We start from the raw sequence: 19,345 nt of genomic DNA on the forward strand, positions 1-19,345 counted from the left end.
CTCCACTTGTAACTAGGCTCCAGGCTGAATATTTACCATCTACCACCACTCTCTGACTTCGACCTGTTAGCCAGTTCTCTATCCAACTGGCCAAAATTTCCCTCTATCCCATGCCTCCTGACTTTCCGCATAAGCCTACCATGGGGAACATTATCAAATGCCTTACTAAAATCCACGTACACTACATCCACTGCTCTACCCTCATCCACATGCTTGGTCACCTCCTCAAAGAATTCAATAAGACTTGTAAGGCAAGACCTACCCTTCACAAATCTGTGCTGGCTATCCCTAATCAAGCAGTGTCTTTCCAGATACTCATAAATCCTATCCTTCAGTACCCTTTCCATTACTTTGCCTACCACCGAAGTAAGACTAACTGGCCTGTAATTCCCGGGGTTATCCCTATTCCCTTTTTTGAACAAGGGCATAACATTCGCCACTCTCCAGTTCCCTGGTACCACCCCCGTTGACAGTGAAGACAAAAAGATCATTGCCAACGGTTCTGAAATTTCCTCTCTTGCTTCCCACATAATCCTAGGATATATCCCGTCAGGCCCGGGGGACTTGTCTATCCTCAAGTTGTTCAAAATGCCCAACACATCTTCCTTCCTAACAAGTATCTCCTCTAGTTTACCACTCGGTTTCACACTCTCCTCTTCAACAATATGGTCCCTCTCATTTGTAAATACTGAAGAAAAGTACTCATTCAAGAGCTCTGCTATCACTTCCGACTCAATACACAGTCTTCCACTGCTGTCCTTGATCGGACCTACCCTCGTTCTCGCCATTCTCATGTTTCTCACATACGCATAAAAGGCCTTGGGGTTATCCTTGATCCTAGCCGCCAAAGATTTTTCATGACCTCTCTTAGCTCTCCTAATCCCTTTCTTCAGCTCCCGCCTGGCTATCCTGTATCCCTCCAACGCTCTCTGAACCTCAATTCCTCAACCTTATGTAAGCCTCCTTCCTCCTTACAAGACATTCAACCTCCCTTGTCAACCAAGGTTCCCTCACACGACCATCTCTTTCCTGCCTGACAGGTACATACATGTCGTATCTGTTCCTTGAAAAAGCTCCACATTTCCACAACATCCTTCCCTGACAGCCTATGTCCCCAACTTATGCTCCTCAGATCCTGTCTTACAACATCGTATTTACCCTTCCCCCAATTGTAAAACCTACCCTGTTGCACGCACCTATCTCTCTCCATAACCAAGGTGAAAGTCACAGAACTGTGGTCACCATCACCAAAATGTTGATCCACTAACAAGCCCATCACTTGTCCCGGTTCGTTACCAAATACAGCAGATACATGCTTTGTGCTTTCAAACACTGCCTTGAACTTGATAGTGCTATCATCGCTATATGATAAGTGGGCACGCACAACTAGCTCACTCATTAATTCCAAATCATTACTCATTACTAAATCCAATACTGCTTGTCCACATGAAGCATATAGGACATAATGCAGTGAGAAACAGTACCGGCAATACACCAGACATGCACTACCTTTCTGACAAATGCTTGACTACCTCTAAATCTGTGTTCACGTTAAAATCCCTCATGAGTAGCACTCTGGCTTTGTTACATATTGGATGCTGCCTGAACTGCTGTGCTCTTCCAGCACCACTAATCCAGTATTTGGTTTTCAGCATCTGCTGTCATTGTTTTTACTTTGTTACATATTGCCTAGTTTTGTGCATTTTTACCATCCAGGACTTCAGAGCTGCTACCAGGCGGTCTGTACATAACACCCATTACAATTTTAGGATTTTGACTATTCCTCAGTTCCACCCACACGGTCTCCACTGAATGCGTTTCCTTCATTATGTCCTCCCTCATCATTGACAGAATTTTGTTTCTCATCATGGAGGCTACTCCACCACCTCTGCCATTTTCCATATCCGTCCTATACCACTATCCTATAACCTCGGTCTTCACAATTATCCTTCTGGAGACCACCTTTTGCTTTGCTCAATCTGCAGCACACTCTCCGCGGTCAATATCTCACACCAGAGAGCTCCACCATTCAAACTGATGACCATCGATGCACCTCAACTGCACCTCCCTTTCAGAATTCCCTGAGATATCAAAACCCCATACACTGACACTGAAGTATCCTCAACAGTAGAACCCACACCACTCTCTGGAGAATATCATTCTAAAGATTAACAACACAATAACTGTCGAAAGTTCACCTCATCTCAGTCTGAAATTATAGGAAATACAGTCTGAAAATCCAAGTCATTGGCACCTATTGCTTCTGCTTTATCCACCCGACTGTTAATGAACACAACATTCTCTTGTATTTAGTCCAACAGGAGTTCCCTTTCCTCAAAGCATCTTGACAGTGTCTTCAAATTGTATGATTATCTTAGTGCACGGTTAAGATTTCCAAAGTAATATCCTTACTCACGAACGTCCTTCTGTCATCCTTAAATGTCAGGGGCTACTCCTCTTTCCAAATCCTACCTTACTATTGCTAATAGTCTGCACTCTGGAAATGTTATTTCTCTACCTTGGTCAACTTGTAACTAAGGCACAGTGATGTCAATTAGATCGAAATATTCATCACCATTTGTGCCATTATTAGGCCGATCTGTTTGTGAAGGCTTCGGCTGTTAGAGAATAAGCCTTGATTTTTGTACCTGGCATTTTAAATACTCACTCTTTACACTTATCTTATTATTTGCTGCTGATGTGTAATAATCATCATTACAAGGATTGAACTTGCTGTGTTTGCTGACCCATTCTTCCTGCCGTAACCATATCGATCCAGTGTTGTATGAACTCGACCGGTGAGTGCAGATATTGTAAAACACCCTTCACCTGACAAGCCCTCACCACAACGTTGTTGCTTTCAGACCCTATCCACACCACTAGTTAGACGATTGTTAGAAAACAGGGGAACGCTGACATCGATCAGGGAAGTGTGATCATCGAAAGTGAGGCATCACTTAATAAAAACCACGGTTTGTGCTCTTCAATAAAATACTTGCTGCTTTGGTGTTCCTGGTGCGTTTGCTCCAATCTCAAGCAGTAATGATGTGTTTGTGTATTGGGGGAAGAAGTTGAACAATGAAATTGGGCAAGAAAAAGTGAGACGAAGCGAGTAGTTAAAAGGACGTTGCTTGATGAATGGGAGTGTGAGAGTGCGAAGCTGTGAGCAACCTCTGGTGGCTGCAAAAGCCTACTGCACCTGGTATTCCCAGGCAGTCTCCCATCCAAGTACTAACCAGGCCTGAGTCTGCTTAGCTTCCGAGATCAGACGAGATCGGGCGTTTTCAGACTAGTATGGCCGTAGGCACAGACTGCTTCCATTTCTGCTTCCTTAAAGGCGCACACTGCTGCATTTACAACAACATTTTGCCATTCAATCATACTGCACCAAAACATTTCTTTTTCCTTTGCCTTTCTATTCTCCCATCTCCATCTTCAGTTCCTCTACTTCACCCTAGACACACACACACACGTTTATTACACAACAGGATCAACTCTTTCACACTCACTCCACTCCATTTCATTACATGCCCATCCAAACTGCTTCACAAATAAACTCCTTTCCAAATTATAACCACAGCAACATACACACACCACAACGCTGTTTAGCCCCTACAACCTCTGCCTCCATTCAAACATCATGGCTCAGCTCTTGCCCAACTTCATATACAAGCCTCTGGCCCTTGGTACCTTTGAGAAACAAAGCTCACACACCTCAATAATTGCAGTCCGAGACAAAATCTGAATCAGCAGTGTCCTTTATTTTACACTTGCAAGTGGGTGAGATGTCCAGTGCATATAAGGTAGAGGACATACACACCAAGTTCAATTCATATAAATATTATGTATGATTTGATGTCTTTTGTTTTACATTGCTCCTCCCCTGTTTACATCTTCCACTTCCCTAAGACCGACCCCCTTTACCCCTGTTTATCTCTTGCCTTATCCGGCCTTGTCTGTGACAAAATGCTTATTCCTGGCCTCACAAGCCTGTTTGACCTCATCCTGCTGTAGGTCATCGTTAGGCAGATTCTTTCTTCATCATTATCTACCCCCTTCATCTGTGCCTTTCCCGAGGCCGTTCTGATCCCTATGACCCTTTTAATTGGGGTTTGTTCCTGTGTTTTTGTAAAAGTGGGAAGCAGATGTTTATACCTACTGTTTGTACAGGCGTATCTAGCTTAACTTCATCCCCTCACAACATCTTATCTATTTGCCCGTAACGTTTTAATGGCACATCTCATTCTAACATACAATTTTAGCTAATACAAAAACAATTATATATTTCCTCCACATCGTTTCCATTCTTGTTTACTCAGCTCGTGGCAAAAACAATTACACGCTGGTGTGAGTTCACTTTACTTTGTAAAATGGAATTGCAGATGTAACATTAATTTACCTATATCCCACAATTTCCCCCTTTTCTTTTAATTACTATTTGTTATCTTCTGCATTTTTCTTTTAGGGGCACCTGTTTCATCAAGGCTGTTTCAATCAGTCTTTGGGTGAGCCCTCGTATACAGGGTATGATACAACAGCCAATGGCCACCAATACCCCGACTACTACTATCAGGGAAGTAAGGATAGAAACCACCATCCCCTTCTGCCTTCCAATCCAGGACTCAAGCCATCCTGTGAGAGATGTGTCTACTCCTGCATTCTCAGCCAATTCCTCTGCTAAGGTAGTCAATCCTCTTAAGACCAGAGTAATTGAACCATCAGGTGCAGTGTTATTAGGAATAATGGTACAACAACTTCCTCCTAACATCACACACACCCCCTTTTTCTGCTAAAATCCTATCAAGGGCCATTCTATTTTCCCATGCCATCCTACTTGTCGCATCAAGCTGGTCTGATAGTCCTTTAACCACATCTCTTGTATAAGTTATAAATCGCTGTTGATTATAGAAAATGTAATTTATCCAATCTACATTTTTATTAATTGTTACCCAGCAGAAGAGAGCTGACTCAAAGCCTGCTGCAATCTGGTTACGACCCTTGGATTGATCAGGTACCCCCCTAGGGACTCCGACCGAATCGAGATAAATCCTGTCATCGAAAGAAGTGTCTAACAGTAATCTCTTACCCCTTCGCTTCTTCCCACCTATCTTTTCCTTCTCAAATGCCAGGGTAAATGGAATTGCCAATTGTACAATTGCACATATCCCTCTCCAATCTGGAGGTAGCGTGGGTCTCAATATTTTGCCTCCACAGTCCCACCACAGATCCGCTCGGGGAACCTTCAATGCTGAGTAGTTCCCTCCCTTCTCCGTTTCGGTAACACTCTTAATTTCTGTACATAATTTCAGCTCCCCCAAATCATTCGACCGACTTGTACCTTGTCTACGCACACACGAGGTGTGATTTCCAACTGCGGCAGAAAACAGGGGGGGAGCTTTTGCATCTTTCTTCTCCAAGGGAGGGAACATCAGAGATAGGGGAGGTACAATTCCTATCATTCCATGCAGTCTCATCCTGATACAGGGCTATCATACATTTCATGCCCTTCCTGTCCCCCTTCCACCCGAGCGGGAAGGGAACCCCCTGGGCCACTGGCCGACTGGAGGCGCATGCATAGCAATTGCTTTTGTTCAGACTTTTCACAGTATACTTTACCCATTCAACCCAGGCATTTGCATCCCCGTACCCAGTTTCTATTTCAATGGTCTGTTTCAAGTCCTTTACCTCTATAAATTTTACTACTTCAGGATCATCGGGAGGGGTGAAAGATTGTATCTTCTTACCCAGTAGTTCTACCCGTTTTCCCCGTCCTTCGCTAATTTGAAAACAATAGCCCAAGAAATCCTTCCCATTTGCTTTTATTTCTATCCCAAACGTTTCATTTCATTGTATCTCATAGGTGCCCCCCCCCCAGGATTGATTCATGCCATGTGGTTTTCCTTATCGTTAGGTATATTGGGTTACACTTTTTATCAGGACAATCACGAGCTGGTCGGAAGGGGGCCCGGTGTACTGTGACGAGACCATTATACTAAGTACCATCCCCAAGGCCATCCCCATAGGACTTAAGATGTATCTCAGAGCTGCGGTACTGTCTCTGATTATCTACATCCCCACAATTTACTAACTGCATACATCAGTGTCTATTACTTGTGGATGATCAAATTCAGGAACCGTTAATAATACATATGAAAATGATATTTGACGAAATCCCAACACTAAAAGGGCTAGCATCATAATTCTAGCAGCATTCCCATTATTCTAAACATCATGCTGAAGCACCAAAAAGACTTAATATACAATCTTACAGAAATAATCCCACGCTCGCGTCGCCACTGTATAATGAGTTATTCAAAGTCTCTTTAGTCTGAGTTTCAGCGGGTCTTGCGTTGATTCGGCTGTCCAGACTTCCTCAACTGGAGATTCCACTGGCCCTTTGATCCGAGTGTAGCGAGTCCAGCCTTTCCCCACCGTCCTTATTGCCGTTTCGGTAGTCAAAAGAGCCTGGTACGGCCCTTCCCAGTCCGGCTGTAATTTAGTCTCTGTCCATGATTTTACTAAGATTCAATCGCCCGGCTGGTTGGGATGAACGGTGAATTCAAGGGGTGGAGTCTGTGCCAATAAACCCTGTTTCCTGAGGAAAGACAAAGAGGAGGACAAGCCCAGTATATACTTCTTTAAGAACAACTCTTTAGTTTCGGGAATTGCCAATTCTCCATTCGTTCCCAAGTAAGGTAATCCAAATAAGATTTCATAGGGGGATAGTCCCAAATCTTTCCTTGGGGCTGTTCGTACTCACAAGAGAGCTATAGGTCAACATTTGGTCCAAGGGAGTGTGGTTTCTATGATCAATTTAGAGAGCTGTCGTTTGAGTGTTTGGTTCATTCTCTCAACCCTTCCCGATGATGGCAGGTGCCAAGGAGTATGGAACTCCCAGGAAATTCCCAACCCTTTCATTACCTCTAAAGTGTTACCGGGGGTAAAGTGAGTTCCTTGGTCGGAATCAATATGGTTCACGAGCCCATATCGGGGAATTATGTGCTCCAATATTGTTTTAGACACTCCACTCACAGTGATGGTAGCTCGGGGGTATGCCTCAACCCAACCAGATGGATGATCTACTATGACTAGCATATATTTTAGTCTCCCTACCCTGGGGAGTTCAGTATAATCTACTTGTATACTCTGGAAAGGTCTCAATCCTAGGTCTTATTTACCTTTCTTATTAACTTTCTTATTTACCTTTCTGCATATGATACATCCCTCACATATTTGTTTAGCAATTGTATATATTCCTTTACATCCATATTCCCTAAGAACTAAATCACACATTGCTTGTACTCCCCAATGGCTGCCTTGGTGTAGGACAGCCATAATCTCTCGCATCATCATTTTGTTTAACATTCTCCTCCCATCAGGTAACCTCCAATGCCCGTCTGCTGTTTTTACAGCTCCTAAATCTCTCAATTCATTTTCTTCGCTTTCAGTAAATATAGGAGCTTCCCGAGGACCTGGAACAGTTGGTATTAGGGAATGGATCACCACTTCTTGTGGGTTCAGGGCTGCTTCCTTAGCCACTTCATCGGCTAATCTATTTCCCCTAACTTCTAGTTCATTTCCTTTCTGATGACCATTTACATGCACTACTGCTATTTGTCGGGGAAGTAATAGGGACTCCAAGACTCGTTTAATCAATTCTTCATGTACTAATTCTTTCCCTCGGCTATTGATCAGCCGTCGTTCCTGCCATATCTTACCGAAAGTGTGCACAACACCAAATGCATATTCAGAGTCAATGTATACTGTTCCCTCTTTATTCTCCAATGTCCTAAGGGCTCTTTCCAATGCATAGAGTTCACATGTCTGAGCTGACCACCCATTTGGCAACCGTCCTGCCTCCACCACACTACTGTTTGTCCCAACTACGACTGCATACCCATTATGTCTTTTCCCTTCAGTCACCCGGGATGATCCGTCTATAAAAGGTCTAGCCTCTGCATGAAGTGGAACATCTCTCAGGTCCATGCGGACCTTGGTTTGGTATTCTATAATGTCAAGGCAATCGTGCCCTGGATTCTGAGGAGAGTCTCCTTCCCCTTTCCAAAGAAAGGCAGCTGGATTTAAACAATTGTCCGTGACCAACACTAGATCATCCTTTTCTATTAATATTGCCTCATGTTTCAGAATCCGCGAGTCTGTCAACCATCGCCCAGCTTTTTGGTTTAGGATTGTTCTCACTTGGTGTGGAGTGCTTACTATTAGGGCTCCCCCAAATGTAAGCTTTCTGCTTTCCTCCACCAACAGTGCAGTGGCAGCCACGGCCTGCACACACTCAGGCCACCCCCGGGATACTGGATCCAGTAGCTTCGAAAGATATGCTACTGGTTGTCTCATTCCTCCCCACCTCTGGGTCAATACTCCCAAAGCTGCTCCCTTATCCACGGTAGCAAAGAGATTGAAAGGTTTATCTAGAGAAGGGAAGGCTAACACGGGGGCATGGGTCAGATCTCTTGAGTTTCTCAACTAGTTCTTTTTCATCATCATCCCAACTTAGACATTTTGGTTCCCCCTCTAATAGTTTGAGATATAATTTCTTCGTCTTCTGTGCATAGGGATCAATCCACAATCTGCAATAACCCGTTAGACCCAAACATTTGCGTAACTCCCGTTTAGTGCTGGGCAGTGACATCCCCACTAATCCCTCTATCCGTTCCGGGCTTATCTTTCGCTTTCCCTCACTAACTAAATGTCCCAAGTATTTCACTTCTTGCTCCACATATTGTAGTTTGTTTTTAGATACTCTCAGTCCCTGCTGACCCAGGAAATTCAATAATTTGTTAGTGGCTTCTACTACTCTTTCTCTTCTTTTTCCTGTTACTAAGAGGTCGTCTACATACTGCAACAGGGTGGTCCCCTTGGGGCTGCTAAATTTCTCCAACGTTTGTTCTAACATCTGTCCAAATAAATTCGGGGATTCCGTAAAACCCTGGGGGAGCACAGTACACCGGTATTGCTGTTTCTGTCCTGTCTTAGGGTCTTCCCACTCAAAGGCAAACAAATTCCTACCTTCCTCTGCCAAGGGACAAGCCCAAAAGGCATCCTTTAAATCTATCACACTAAACCATTTGTGGTCATGAGGGATCTCACTTAATAAGGTATAGGGGTTTGGCACCACTGGGTGCCTGATCTGTACTATTCGATTTAATGTTCTCAAATCCTGCCCCAATCGATAAGTTCCATCGGATTTCCGCACTGGTAGTATTGGGGTATTATAAGGAGACATACATGGCTCCAACAGTCCATCTCTAATCAATCCTTCAATTACTGGCTGCAGTCCTCGTTTACCTTCTATGGAAATGGGATATTGTCGTTCACAGACAACGTCCCCTTTTTCCTTTTTTTTAAAATTTACTTCAAGGGGAGGGATCTGTAGTTTTCCACAATTCCCTTCCCTAGCCCATACAATAGGGTCTATCTCTCTCTCCACATCCTTTGTCAACATTGCCTTTTGTACAACTAATTCTTTTTCCTGAATTCCAATCCCCAGTTCTAAGAGGATAATTAAGTCTCTCCCTAATAAGTTACTTCCTATATCAGGGATATACAACAGTTCCCCTGCGACCCTATCCTTAGGACCTTCTATCATCATAGGTTCAACTACTGGAACAGTAAATCCTTCCCCTTTTACCCCCGAAACAGTAATTGACTGTGTTGACATTCCTACTTTCTTTGGTTTAACATTCAGCGATGACCGTGCTGCCCCAGTATCTACTAGGAAGACGACCTCTTCCCTACAGGGTCCCACCTTCAGGTTTATCAAGGGTTCCTGGTGGGCCCCCGAGGGCAGGAACCCCTGACACTCCTATTCTTCAAAATTCATAAGCGGAATTGCCCTCTCTTCCCTTTTCAGAGCAGGACATTCCCGCTTAAAGTGCCCTATCTTTCCGCAATAATAGCATCCTGCCTGTGGAGACCTCCAGCTCTGCCCCTGTCGCTCGAACCCTCTATCAAACGCTCCCCCTTGTCCTCTCTGTCCGACATGCTGCCACGCACCGCTCCGGTTGGTCACTATCGGTTCCATTCTTTTCTTAACTACCTCATCAACCGCAGCTACCATCATTTTCACCTTCTGTTTCTGTCTCTCATCCTCTCTCTTTACAAACACTTTCTGTGCCTCTCTTAACAATTCATCTAATGGCTTTTCACTCCACCCTTCTATCTTCTGTATCTTTCTCTGTATGTCTGGCCATGCCTTTGTCACAAAATGTACTTTCAAAAGACCCTGTGCCACTGGGTCCTCAGGGTTCATTCCAGAATATTTCCGCATTGAGTCTCTTAATCTTTGCAAGAAAGCTGAGGGAGTCTCACCTTTCTCCTGTCTAACTTCAAAGGCTTTCGTCAAATTCTGTGACTTTGGAACTGCCTCTCTTATTCCTTTTAGAATCAGGTCTTTCAATTCCCTCATTTCTTCTCTATGCTCTGGGTTTTGGTTTTCCCACTGGGGGTCTCTGAGGGGAAACTTCACCTCTCCCTGTCCAGCATCCCCATCTCGAATGGGGTGTTCCCTGTCCCATATTTTAATGGCTGCTCCCCATATAAGTCCCCTTTCTTCCCCAGTAAATAGTATATTCAAAATAGACATTAACCCAGCCCAGGTATACAGACTGGGCCCCAAAAATTGATCAATTTGTTCAGACAGCCCTACCGGATCCTCAACCAGGACCTTCATTTCTTTAAATGTTCTGACCTCCCCACTGCTGAGGGGGACACTTACAAACCCAATCTCTTTGTCCCCTATTGGTACCTCCCGAAGGGGATAAGTCATTACGTTCTTCCCCTTTTTCTTTTTTAAAGAAATATTGCAGTATTTCTAGCTCCCCATAACTTCAAACACCAATTCATCAATTCATGCTTGACTAACCTTAAAGCCTGTTCCAAACTTTGTAAATATATTTATATATTTACGTTCATTTATTCAGTATTTAATATTCAAAATGTAAAATGCATACACTTCTCAATTTTGAAATCCACTGTACTCACCCAGTTTTAGTCCCTTAATTTAAATCCAAAATTAGTTTTCTTAAGTAGTGCTGACCAATCATTGCTCAATTACAATACTATAGGTCGTGAAATAATCCGAGCTGCCTTAAAAGAATTTGTCTATTCAAGTTTAACAAAAACTTCTAATGCATGAACAATGGCCGAATCCAAGGTCACAGATATTAACCATAGAATTTTGTTTTTACTACAATCTAATGTTGAACTGAAACTTCAACTGTCCTCCATAAATCGCTTTTATGTAAAGATAAAAGAGATTAGTTAGAAACTGATAGTAAGGCAGTTATGACCTGTAAAAAGAACAGGAGTTATCATTCTTTTTTTTTCATAATCTCTATAGAATCCTTCACCTTTAAAGAAATCATGTTAAGTTTCCATAATAAAAATCAGATTCAAAACAGTCCCGGAACTCAAGCTCCAGGGAATAAAACGCAAACATTCAATCACCAACAAACAAATGTGCATTCAAACCAAATCACAAAGGGTTAAACTTTCTACCAGCTGTACAGCTCTTTTCATTCTCTCTCTCTCTCTCTCTCTCTCTCTCTCTCTCTCATTGACAAATAAATTCAGATATTTACAAACCCAGTCTTTGTCCGACCTGTATTTTGGCCAGAAGAGGCGGGACGAAGAATGGATTCCTTAGTCCATACGAAGCAACAATATTTAATCATCTTTTTCCCCTGTACAAGTATTATTTTCCCAATTCCACAACATCCTCCCCAAAGGACTTTCTGGAGGTATGTTGTAAGGGACCCCGCCTCCAATTCCATTGCTTTTTCCTTCTTTTCTTTTCCCAGAGGCTTTTTCCTTACCCACGGCACAACCCATATTGAGTTCCTTCGTTAGTCCCTTATTAACTACTAAAACTTAATCCCGGCCACCAAGGCAATACTTAAAAGTCAGGTTTCTTACCTTGGTCTGTGCACAGAGTTGCCTGGCCCCTTTGTGCCGTATTGTCGATCGAGCTCCTATCACTGTCTGATTCAGATGTCTCTCTTGTGGGATTCGTACCAGTCGCCCAAGGGAGCAGACCAAACCAGGACACGAGACCGCTCCTCAATGGGGAACGGGACACGTCTTCCCAGTGTCCAAGGCCAGCCACTCCCCCCGGCGATGGAAGAACATCCCGGACAGCCCCCAGTTGTGAGAAACAAAGCTCACACACCTCAATAATTGCAGTCCGAGACAAAATCTGAATCAGTAGTGCCATTTATTTTACACTTGCAAGTGGGTGTGATGTCCAGTGCCTAAAAGGTAGAGGACATACACACACCAAATTCAATTCATACACAACATTTATGATTTGATGTCTTTTGTTTTACATTGCTCCTCCCCAGTTTACATCTTCCACTTCCCTAAGACCGGCCCCCATTACCCCTGTTTATCTCTTGCCTTATCCGGCCTTGTCTGTGACAAAATGCTTATTTCTGGCCTCACCAGGCTGTTTGACCTCATCCTGCTGTAGGTCATTGTTAGGCATATTATTTCTTCATCATTATCTGTGCCTTTCCCGAGGCCGTTCTGATCCCTATGACCCTTTTAATTGGGGTTTGTTCCTGTGTTTTTGTAAAAGTGGGAAGCAGATGTTTATACTTACTGTTTGTACAGGCGTATCTAGCTTAACTTCATCCCCTCACAACATCTTATCTACTTGCCCATAATGTCTACCTTCTGACATACAGTTTTAGCTAATACAAAAACAATTATATATTTCCTCCACATCGTTTCCATTCTTGTTGACTCAGCTCTTGGCTAAAACAATTACACACTGGTGTGAGTTCATTTTACTTTGTAAGATGGAATTGCAGAAGTAACATTAATTTACCTATATCCCACAGGGGCTACTCCTCTTTCCAAATTCCACCTTACTATTGTTAATAGTCTGCACTCTGGAAATGTTATTTCTCTACCTTGGTCAACTTGTAACTAAGGCACAGTGATGTCAATTAGATCGAACCATTCATCACCATTTGTGCCATTATTAGGCCGATCTGTTTGTGAAGGCTTCGGCTGTTAGAGAATAAGCCTTGATTTTTGTACCTGGCATTTTAAATACTCACTCTTTACACTTATCTTATTATTTGCTGCTGATGTGTAATAATCATCATTACAATGATTGAACTTGCTGTGTTTGCTGACCCATTCTTCCTGCCTTAACCATATCGATCCACCGTTGTATGAACTCGACCGGTGAGTGCAGATATTGTAAAACACCCTTCACCTGACAAGCCCTCACCACAACGTTGTTGCTTTCAGACCCTATCCACACCACTAGTTAGACGATTGTTAGAAAACAGGGGAACGCTGACAGCGATCAGGGAAGTGTGATCATCGAAAGTGAGGCATCACTTAATAAAAACCACCGTTTGTGCTCTTCAATAAAATACTTGCTGCTTTGGTGTTCCTGGTGCGTTTGCTCCAATCTCAAGCAGTAATGATGTGTTTGTGTATTGGGGGAAGAAGCTGAACAATGAAATTGGGCAAGAAAAAGTGAGACCGAGAGACTGAGTGAGTAATTAAAAGGACGTTGCTTGATGAATGGAAGTGTGAGAGTGCGAAGCTGTGAGCAACCTCTGGTGGCTGCAAAAGCCTACTGCACCTGGTATTCCCAGGCGGTCTCCCATCCAAGTACTAACCAGGCCTGAGTCTGCTTAGCTTCCGAGATCAGACGAGATCGGGCGTTTTCAGACTAGTATGGCCGTAGGCACAGACTGCTTCCATTTCTGCTTCCTTAAAGGCGCACACTGCTGCATTTACAACAACATTTTGCCATTCAATCATCCTGCACCAAAACATTTCTTTTTCCTTTGCCTTTCTATTCTCCCATCTCCATCTTCAGTTCCTCTACTTCACCCTAGACACACACACACACACACACACACACACACACACGTTTATTACACAACAGGATCAACTCTTTCACACTCACTCCACTCCATTTCATTACATGCCCATCCAAACTGCTTCACAAATAAACTCCTTTCCAAATTATAACCACAGCAACATACACACACCACAATGCTGTTTAGCCCCTACAACCTCTGCCTCCATTCAAACATCATGGCTCAGCTCTTGCCCAACTTCATATACAAGCCTCTGGCCCTTGGTACTGTGTGAAACAAAGCTCACACACCTCAATAATTGCAGTCAGAGACAAAATCTGAATCAGCAGTGTCCTTGATTTTACACTTGCAAGTGGGTGAGATGTCCAGTGCCTATAAGGTAGAGGACATACACACCAAGTTCAATTCATACATAATATTTATATGATTTGATGTCTTTTGTTTTACACTGCTCCTCCCCTGTTTACATCTTCCACTTCCCTAAGACCGGCCCCCATTACCCCTGTTTATCTCTTGCCTTATCCGGCCTTGTCTGTGACAAATTGCTTATTCCTGACCTCACAAGGCTGTTTGACCTCATCCTGCTGTAGGTCATTGTTAGGCATATTCTTTCTTCATCATTATCTACCCCCTTCATCTGTGCCTTTCCCGAGGCTGTTCTGATCCCTTTGACCCTTTTAATTGGGGTTTGTTCCTGTGTTTTTGTAAAAGTGGGAAGCAGATGTTTATACCTACTGTTTGTACAGGCGTACCTAGCTTAACTTCATCCCCTCACAACATCTTATCTATTTGCCCGTAATGTCTACCATTGTTTTACTGGCACGTCTCATTCTAACATACAATTTTAGATAATACAAAAACAATTATATATTTCCTCCACATCGTTTCCATTCTTGTTGACTCAGCTCGTAGCTAAAACAATTACACGTTGGTGTGAGTTCATTTTACTTTGTAAAATGGAATTGCAGAATTGCAGACGTAACATTAATTTACCTATATCCCACAATTTCCCCCTTTTCTTTAATTACCATTTGTTATCTTCTGCATTTTTCTTTTAGGGGCACCTGTTTCATCAAGGCTGTTTCAATGAGTCTTTGGGTGAGCCCTCGTATACAGGGTATGATACAACAGCCAATGGCCACCAATACCCCAACTACTACTATCAGGGAAGGAAGGATAGAAACCACCATCCCCTTCTACCTTCCAATCCAGGACTCAAGCCATCCTGTGAGAGATGTGTCTACTCCTGGATTCTCAGCCAATTCCTCTGCTCAGGTAGTCAATCCTCTTAAGACCCGAGTAATTGAACCATCAGGTGCAGTGTTATTAGGAATAAAGGTACAACAACTTCCTCCTAACATCACACACACACACCCTTTTTCTGCTAAAATCCTATCAAGGGCCATTCTGTTCTCCCATGCCATCCTACTTGTCGCATCAAGCTGGTCTGATAGTCCTTTAACCGCATCTCTTGTATAATTTATAAATCGCTGTTGATTATAGAAAATGTAATTTATCCAATCTACATTTTTATTAATTGTTACCCACCAGAAGAGAGCTGACTCAAAGCCTGCTGCAATCTGGTTACGACCCTTGGATTCATCAGGTACCCCCCTAGGGACTCCTACCGAATCGAGATAAATCCTGTCATCGAATGAATTGTCTAACAGTAATCTCTTACCCCTTCCCTTTTTCCCCCCTATCTTTTCCTTCTCAAATGCCAGGGTAAATGGAATTGCCAATTGTACAATTGCACATGTCCCTCTCCAATCTGGAGATAGGATGGGTCTCAATATTTTGCCTCCACAGTCCCACCACAGATCCGCTCGGGGAACCTTTAGTGCTGAGTAGTTCCCTCCCTTCTCCGTTTCGGTAACATTCTTAATCTCTGTACATAATTTCAGCTCCCCCAAATCATTCGACCGACTTGTACCTCGTCTACACACACACGAGGTGTGATTTCCAACTGCGGCAGAAAACAGGGGGGGATCTTTTGCATCTTTCTTCTCCAAGGGAGGGAACATCCGAGATAGGGAGGTACAATTCCTATCATTCCATTCAGTCTCATCCTGATACAGGGCTATCATACATTTCATGCCCTTCCTGTCTCCCTTCCACCCGAGCGGAAAGGGAACCCCCTGGGCCACTGGCCGACCGGAGGCACATACAGAGCAATTGCTCTTGTTCAGACTTTTTACAGTATACTTTACCCATTCAACCCAGGCATTTGCATCCCTGTACCCAGTTTCTATTTCAATGGTCTGTTTCAAGTCCTTTACCTCTATAAATTTTACTACTTCAGGATCATCGGGAGGGGTGAAGGATCGTATCTTCTTACCCAGTAATTCTACCTGTTTTCCCTGTCCTTCGCTAATTCGAAAACAATAGCCCAAGAAATCCTTCCCATTTGCTTTCATTTGTATCCCAAACGTTCCATTTCATTGTATCTCATAGGTGCCCCCCGCCAGGATTGTTTCATGCCATGTGGTTTTCCTTATCGTTAGGTATATTGGGTTACACTTTTTATCAGGACAATCACGAGCTGGTCGGAAGGGGGCCCGGTGTACTGTGATGAAACCATTATACTAAGTACCGTCCCCAAGGCCATCCCCATAGGACTTTAGATGTATCTCAGAGCTGCGGTACTGTCTCTGATTATCCACATCCCCACAATTTACTAAGCTGCATACATCAGCGTCTATTACTTGTGGATTATCAGATTCAGGAACCGTTAATAATCCATATGAAAATGATATTTGATGAAATCCCAATACTAAAAGGGCGAGCATCATAATTCTAACAGCATCCCCAGTATCTAAACATCATGCTGAAGCACCAAAAAGACTTAATATAAAATCTTACAGAAATAATCCCGCGCTCGCATCGCCACTGTATAATCAGTTACTCAAAGTCTCTTTAGTCTGAGTTTCAGCGGGTCTTGCGTTGATTCGGGTGTCCAGACTTCTTCCTCAACTGGAGATTCCACTGGCCCTTTGATCCGAGTGTAGTGAGTCCAGCCTTTCCCCACCGTCCTTATTGCCGTTTCGGTCGTCAAAAGAGCCTGGTACGGCCCTTCCCAGTCCGGCTGCAATTTAGTCTCTGTCCATGATTTTACTAAGATTCAATCGCCCGGCCGGATGGGATGAACGGTGAATTCAAGGGGTGGAGTCTGTGCCAATAAACCCTGGTTCCTGAGGAAAGACAAAGAGGAGTACAAGCCCAGTATATACTTCTTTAAGAACAACTCTTTAGTTTCGGGAATTGCCAATTCTCCATTCGTTCCCCAGTAAGGTAATCCAAATAAGATTTCATAGGGGGATAGTCCCAAATCTTTCCTTGGGGCTGTTCGTACTCACAAGAGAGCTATAGGTCAACATTTGGTCCAAGGGAGTCTGGTTTCTATTATCAATTTAGAGAGCTGTTGTTTGAGTGTTTGGTTCATTCTCTCAACCCTTCCCGATGATGGCAGGTGCCACGGAGTATGGAACTCCCAGGAAATTCCCAAACCTTTCATTACCTCTAAAGTGTTACAGGGGGTAAAGTGAGTTCCTTGGTCGGAATCAATATGGTTCACGAGCCCGTATCGGGGAATTATGTGCTCCAATATTGTTTTCGACACTCCACTCACAGTGGTGGTAGCTCAGGGGTATGCCTCAACCCAACCAGATGGATGATCTAGTATGAGTAGCAAATATTTTAGTCTCCCTACCCTGGGGAGTTCAGTATAATCTACTTGTATACTCTGGAAAGGTCTCAATCCTGGGTCTCTTCCTCCCGGGGTCTGTTTTCTCAAGACTTTCTTATTTACCTTTCTGCATATTATACATCCCTCACATATTTGTTTAGCAATTGTATATATTCCTTTACATCCATATTCCCTAAGAACTAAATCACACATTGCTTGTACTCCCCAATGGCTGCCTTGGTGTAGGACAGCCATAATCTCTCACATCATCATTTTGTTTAACATTCTCCTTCCATCAGGTAACCTCCAATGCCTGTCTGCTGTTTTTACAGCCCCTAAATCTCTCAATTCATTTTCTTCGCTTTCAGTAAATATAGGAGCTTCCCTCGGACTTGGGACAGTAGGTATTAGGGAATGAATCACCACTTCTTGTGGGTTCAGGGCTGCTTCCTCAGCCACTTCATCGGCTAATCTATTTCCCCTAACTTCTAGTTCATTTCCTTTCTGATGACCATTTACATGCACTCCTGCTATTTCTCAGGGAAGTAATAGGGACTCCAAGACTCGTTTAATCAATTCTTCATGTACTAATTCTTTCCCTCGGCTATTGATCAGCTGTCGTTCCTGCCATATCTTACCGAAAGTGTGCACAACACCAAATGCATACTTAGAGTCAATATATACTTTTCCCTCTTTATTCTCCAATGCCCTAAGGGCTCTTTCCAATGCATAGAGTTCACAAGTCTGAGCTGACCACCCATTTGGCAACCGTCCTGCCTGCACCACACTACTGTTTGTCCCAACTACGACTGCATACCCATTATGTCTTTTCCCTTCAGTCACCTGGGATGATCCGTCTATAAAAAGGTCTAGCCCCTGCATGAAGTGGAACATCTCTCAGGTCCATGAGGACCTTAGTTTGGTATTCTATAATGTCAAGGCTGTCGTGCCCTGGATTCTGAGGAGAGTCTCCTTCCCCTTTCCAATGAAAGGCAGCTGGATTTAAACAATTGTCAGTGACCAACACTAGATCATCCTTTTCTATTCATATTGCCTCATATTTCAGAATCCGCGAGTCTGTCAACCATCGCCCCGCTTTTTGGTTTAGGATTGTTCTCACTTGGTGTGGAGTGCTTACTATTAGGGCTCCCCCAAATGTAAGCTTTCTGCTTTCCTCCACCAACAGTGCAGTGGCAGCCACAGCCTGCACACACTCAGGCCACCCCCGGGATACTGGATCCAGTAGCTTCGAAAGATATGCTACTGGTTGTCTCATTCCTCCCCACCTCTGGGTCAATACTCCCAAAGCCGCTCCCTTATCCACGGTAGCAAAGAGGTGGAAAGGTTTATCTAGAGAAGGTAAGGCTAACACGGGGGCATGGATCAGATCTCTTTTGAGTTTCTCAACTAGTTCTTTTTCCTCATCACCCAACGTAGACATTTTGGTTCCCCCTCTAATAGTTTGAGATATAATTTCTTAGTCTTCTGTGCATAGGAATCAATCCACAATCTGCAATAACCCGTTAGACCCAAACATTTGCGTAACTCCCGTTTAGTGCTGGGCAGTTGCATTCCCACTATTCCCTCTATCTGTTCCGGGCTTATCTTTTTCTCACTCACTAAATGTCCCAAGTATTTCACTTCTTGCTCCACATATAGTAGTTTGTTTTTAGATACTCTCAGTCCCTGCTGACCCAGGAAATTCAATAATTTGTTAGTGGCTTCCACTACTCTTTCTCTTCTTTTTCCTGTTACTAAGGTGTCGTCTACATACTGCAACAGGGTAGTCCCCTTG

General features: G+C 43.5%; 2 non-coding genes across 2 annotated transcripts; both read right to left on the reverse strand.

Moving 5' to 3' along the window:
• Nucleotides 1-3,187: 3,187 nt before the first annotated feature.
• On the reverse strand, nucleotides 3,188-3,306 carry LOC140491742 (5S ribosomal RNA). Its single transcript, XR_011963413.1, has one exon. It is a non-coding gene; the product is annotated as a 5S ribosomal RNA (ribosomal RNA).
• A 10,303-nt stretch (nucleotides 3,307-13,609) lies between these two features.
• On the reverse strand, nucleotides 13,610-13,728 carry LOC140491711 (5S ribosomal RNA). The gene has a single exon (XR_011963383.1). It is a non-coding gene; the product is annotated as a 5S ribosomal RNA (ribosomal RNA).
• Between the last annotated feature and the right edge of the window lie 5,617 nt (nucleotides 13,729-19,345).

Source organism: Chiloscyllium punctatum, chromosome 19 (genome assembly GCF_047496795.1).
Source record: "Chiloscyllium punctatum isolate Juve2018m chromosome 19, sChiPun1.3, whole genome shotgun sequence".
NCBI classification, from domain to species: domain Eukaryota; kingdom Metazoa; phylum Chordata; class Chondrichthyes; order Orectolobiformes; family Hemiscylliidae; genus Chiloscyllium; species Chiloscyllium punctatum.